The following is a 6000-nucleotide window of genomic DNA, read 5'->3' as shown; positions in this document are numbered from 1 at the left end:
TGTGGTGGTCTTTACCTCCCCACACCCGCGCACAATCAGGCGATACCTGAATCTGATCAATAGTAGTCAGTGGTTCATTTTGGAAGTGCTTGTTAGCAGTAGTTGTTTCTGATGAATCCCCTTGTGCTGATCCAGTGTGTGAATGAAACAGATGGGATAAAGCCGGTTAATTTAATTTTTGTCGCAGTCTCACTAATTTGTGTGCTGCAGACTGGTCCAAGTTCTAACAAAATTATTTGATGAATCAATCTTCCTCTTTTGATCAACCAATCTGTGCACCATCTTGGTATCTCTGTTGTTTCACATGTACTGAAACATGAGTGGCTGAGGACTAGGGTCCTTTGGGTTAGGTTATCTGCATGCGACTTGCTCTGCTGATTGTTTCAACCAGAGCACCTGTGTTTTGTATTACTTTTATCACGGGGCCTCCTTTGTTTGGGCTTTGGATTCTAAGATTCTGCTGTCAATCCTGATTCCTGAGAATCAGCTGTGATTCTTGATTTCTGGAATCAGAAGTAGTCTGTTTGTTTACCCTGTTGTGGGATACTATGAGAATCAGAATCTGTGTGTTTGTTTACTTTGCTGTTTGGACAGCTTTACGAATCGTAATTAATGTAAAATGTATGTTGTGTCTTTATTTGTGCGTGTTTTAGTTTCTGTCGGGATTTTATCGAAATGACAAGTATGTATACAAATATTTAAGAAATTGAAACCATCATCCAAAATGCACGTTCAATTACCAACCATCATCCTAAACGTACATCAACCATCACCCGAAAGTAGTGTGTAAAACTAAACTCCATCTGTAGCTGCCAATAATCCATCAACTATTCTCTCCCTGGTTACTTTCATGAGAGCATCATCACCATGAACAATGTTAGATACTCGACCAGTAGATGGAGGTAGTAGATCCCCCGGCATGTAGTACTCATCATGATCACATCTATCAAACTCTTTATCTCTCAAGTGGTTGTCCCTGATAAAATTATGAAGTGCCATACAAGCAACAATGATCAAAGCTTGCTTGTCACAAGGGTAAGATGGCATATGCAATAAAATACGCCACTTCATCTTTAACACACCAAATGCACGCTCAATGACATTGCGTAGCGACAAATGGGCATGGTTAAAGATTTATTTTTTACCATTGTGGGGGGGGGGGGGGGGTCACCATGGATAAATTCTGGCACATGGTATTTTGTCGACTTGTATGGAGCTAGATACCCCTCACAATTTGGATAACCCGAATCAACAAGATAGTACCTACCTGAAAAAACATCACATGTATTGTTATGTAATATAGTATTGTATTATGGTAATGTAATAATACAAGAAACAATTGTAATGTTACCTTTCGGCGGGTGTGGAAACTTGGCTGCATACTTCACCAAAGTGTCCTTAAATATCCTTGTGTCATGTGCCGATCCTGGCTATCCCGCAACTACAGAGGTGAATCTCATATCAAAGTCGCACACTGCCATGATATTCTGTGTTGGATACCCATGCCGACCAACATGGTTCACTATCTCATCAGCTGGAACAACCACAGGGATATGAGACCCATCAATTGCACCAATGCAATCATCAAAGTGAGGAGAAAATCAAGAATCTCGAAGCCTTTCATGCACGGATATTTTGGCTTAATAGTATCTACAGCCATCTTGTTCAAGCACTCTAGGACATAGTTGAATTTCCTGTGTATTATCTCGGTTGACCGCTTGAATCGATTCTCCACTTGGCTAACGGATTGAGGACCTTCCTTGTTGACGTCAAACCATTGTTGACCGGTCATGATAGGAATTCTCCTATTCCTTTTGGTTAAGAACTTCTCACCGTACATCACGGCAACATGTGCAACTCGCAGGTAGTACTCCCTTCTTTTCCTTTTTGCCGCAGCTTCAACCATTTCAGAATTAACTCCATCCTCATCCGCTCTCGCTATGACTTGTGCTCATCTAAAACACAATATAAAAGCAAATAAAATGTCATGATACATAGACATAAATTAAACATAACATCATATAAAATATCACCATACATAGCCACAAATTAAACGGAACAACAAATAGAATGTCATCATACATAGCAGTAGCTTCCGCATCCCAAATTGCTTTCTCTTTTACTATCTATATATGTATATGATTAAATTAAATTTACACAACCATAAACTAGCAGTGAACAACATAGCAGTATTATTCATATGTGAAAAAATCTAACAGGGAGCAATTCTAACAAGAGCATTTTCTAACAGCATGTACATGTAGCAGTGAACAACCATCTATACGATACAACCATCTATATGATACTACAATTCTATATGATACAATTCAGACGGAGCTAGCGTGATCGATCGATCGACAACATCAACCATGTATTAGATACCATGTACAGGCAGCCACGTATTAGTCCTGAGCATACATCAAAATGGACCAATCTAGTAGACAATACGCGTATATACGCGTGGCCGTGATCTAGCCGGAGTGTTGAGTTCCGGAAGGCTCCGCCGACGAATGTAACAGTGCTTTTTGCCTGGAGTTTGCTGGATCGGTGGTATTCGGTCGTGCGCACCCATGCTTTATTCCGACCGATTGGTTCTGGAGGGAGCGGCGCGAAGCTCTTTTTCTGTGTTGACATCAAGTGACTATGGATCCATGATGAAAGTCGGAAGAAGAGAAGTTCATGAAGGCCGGAGGGGAGGACTAGCTAAGGGAGGTTCAAGTCTCCGCGCTGTTGAGGGACTTGCTTGGTGTTCCGGGCTTCACAGCTGCGGTATGAAAGTGGGGGCGACAACACAGGTGAAGTTCAGAGTCCTACCTTTCAGGGTGAAAACCCAAGGTCCGGCCTTAACTGGTTGTGCCTGGCAATGACCTTGTTGGAGGCATTGTTTTAAGAGCGGGGACTATCTTCAGGGTGAAAACCTAAGATCGTTGAACGGGCGACGATGGTGTTAGCGCACTGTTCCCTTCTTGGAGGCGTCGTTTTTGGAGATTCTGTATTTCAGGTGTTGTCTTGGCGGTGGATGTATTGCTGTTGTTAGGCCCGAGATACTGTAGCGGGACTTTTATTTCTTAGTTTTATTTTTCTTTTTTTGGCTGTGTGCATCCGTAGTGCCATTAGAGTGGTGCATTGTTGCAGAAACTGGGTGTAATTGGTATCGTTTTGATATTAATATATTCCCTTTATCGAAAAAAAATATACGCGTGGCCGGCTGGCCGGCGTACGGTACGCCATAGTACTTTGGATTGTATGTGTATATCTATCTTTCCTGTTGATTAGATGCTAGCTACACTTGAATTGATCCACCCAACCATCGAGAAGACATTTTCTAACCTTCACAGGGACGTGCTGGAGGGAATTGGCGCTGCAGCCGGGCGTGGTGGAGTGGAACGAGTCGACGGCGGCTGGAGGTGCGGATCAGAGCCATTAGGCGTTGGCCAGAGGAGCAGGTGAGGCGGACGGAGGAGCGGTAGGCGGCGGCGGAAGTCCTCGGGCCAGCTCCAGGCGGCTCCGTGGGGGACGTGAGGGGAAAAGATCGTGAGGAGGCAGAGATAAAACGAGGTTGTGCTGAAAAAACGTTTCGGCCCAAACAAAAAAAGCTCGGGAATCACCTATTTTGCTGATTCTGGGATTATGGTTCTCTATGTGTATATTTCTAGAATCAATTCTACACAATCTGAGTATTATGGGAGCTGTTTGTTTCAGATTCTAATTCTACAATAGCTTGAATCTAAGAATCAAGAATTTAAGCCCAAACAAAGGGGTACTAAGAAAAGATGTATATGGATGTTGTATCTTCACCATTTCTGACCTCTATTTTATTCTCATTGGTGGCCAGGGATTTGGCTCATATGACGTTCCGTCAAAGAGGATGCCTTCATTTCCTCTCACTTCAGCGTCTTGCGCACGATATGGATCCCAGCAGCAACTGGCAATTTTATCAAAAAACACTAGCCACTGCTGAAACCCCTCTTTCGTTGAGAGTAGATGTCAGCTCTCAAGCTCCAGTAATGCATACGATAGATTTCACATCATCCACTTTGCATGAACTTCAGGAACAATTATTGTGTTCACTTCTTTGTATGTCATACTGAGCACATAAACTGAACCAGCATGTGCTTTTATAATAGGAAATCCATAAGAAGCCGTTCTGTGTCTAGACCCTACAATGATTAAGGAGTTGCATTTTCATGGTTTGTTTTGTTTGGTGCACTTGACTGGTAGTATTTTGTAACAGGTCAGGTTAATGAGGATGCTCTACGCAGATTTCAGCAGTTGGTAAGTTCAGTACATAAGGTACTGGACTCGTCACTTTATAGGGTAATGAAATTGGTATATGATGCCTCAAGTAACACAAGTCATTGGCTAGTTTCGGTACGAATGCTTTCAACAATACCTGTTCATGAAAATAGCAACTGCTGTAATACTACCTACAGTTCAAGGCCAATGTCACCGAGTTCTGGTTCTGAAAAAAGCACGCAACCGAATTTACTGGAACATCCTTGAAGCCTTAGCTGTAATTTTGTAGATGTGTTTGTACAGTAGGTTGATTTTTGTTTTTGAGCTTAAAGGCAGCTATCCGATTAGATAGAAAGATTGTTATAACATATTAGGCAGAGGCCAAAAGTTGTGTGGCGTTATGGTGTGTGAAGATCTCAACCTACACAGCGTGTCCTCCCATATCTCTGGACTGGTCGTCTCATAGTGTACCTGCCAAACATCATAAGAAACAACACCCACCACGAAGTACAAACGTTTCAGAAGATGAATAGTCGTTTATGGTTTCGAATAGAAAGATGGATGGATTTGTCAGGCGGTAGTTTGTGGAAGCTTTCTCCTGAAAATCTTGACAAACGTACATTATGAAAATTACAGCAACTACTAGTCCAGTATTGTACACACTCATATGTCAAGATCTATCAAAGGTACACTACAGACCTTAAAATTGGCAGGATTCTCAAACTGCTGGAGCATGAAGTCGCTTTCCTCACTGCCCCTACCATACCTTTGGCTTGGTCAGTGAGCACAAGCTGCGCGCCGAAGGCGTTCATGATCACCCTCCTCTTGAACCTGGTGCACGATGGCATCGGTAGCACAAGCTGAGTGTGGTCATGAACGCCAGGCCAATGCCCATGTTCCCGGATGTTGGCTCGACCAGTGTGGTCTGTTTCAGATCAGAAGTGACTTCCGCTTGGTTACGTTTCATATATGGTCTGACCGAGTGACTGATTTCTTAAAGAACAACAGTTGTCTGAATGTGTTAGGAAGTGCTATGCATCGATATATACGCCATATCAAATTAGGATTTAACAGTTGAAATCACAACAGGAACGAGGTAATTGACTGATCAAGGTAGGGAAGAGTGTAGATGTTGAGATCGCCATGATGCTGCATGATGGGGTCTCTTCTTGCCACTGCTCCTACGTGGCAAAGGAATGAGAGGAGCCACCGGCACCGGAGCTGCTGACGACGCTGCTTGGTCCTGCTTGGAAGATAGGCTTGTTCCTCCTCCGCCCTCAGGGGCAAGTAAAATTTAACATTGGGTTCATCTATGTAAACTATAGGGTCAAACTATGTGGTACAGGCTATGAGCCATCAGGCTGCCGCGTGGGAAGATCAGCCCAATGCTGTGAATATGGGATCTCGCGCTGCTTCAACATATAAATCCCGCCCGCAATCCGTGGTCCCATACAAGACAACCTAGATCATCGCAACATTGAAATATGGCGAAGCAATAAAAAATCCCTAGGTATGCAACATATTCTGACTGGTTGCAAAAAAGAAACAATTGAAAAGTGTGTCCGAGAAACATGAAAATCGAACATATGCAACATATATATCTGACCAATACAGACAACAACAAGAAGGGTCTGTTTGGTTCTATGCCAAAGCTTGCCCTGCCAAATAGTTGGCAAGCCGATGACCCTTCAGCTGAGTTTGGTTGGAGACCAAATAATTGGCTAGCCGGCCTACACTGCCCACGCACAGTGTATTTCACGCCAA

This window comes from Lolium rigidum, chromosome 3 (genome assembly GCF_022539505.1).
Source record: "Lolium rigidum isolate FL_2022 chromosome 3, APGP_CSIRO_Lrig_0.1, whole genome shotgun sequence".
NCBI classification, from domain to species: domain Eukaryota; kingdom Viridiplantae; phylum Streptophyta; class Magnoliopsida; order Poales; family Poaceae; genus Lolium; species Lolium rigidum.
This window is presented reverse-complemented; position numbering follows the sequence as displayed.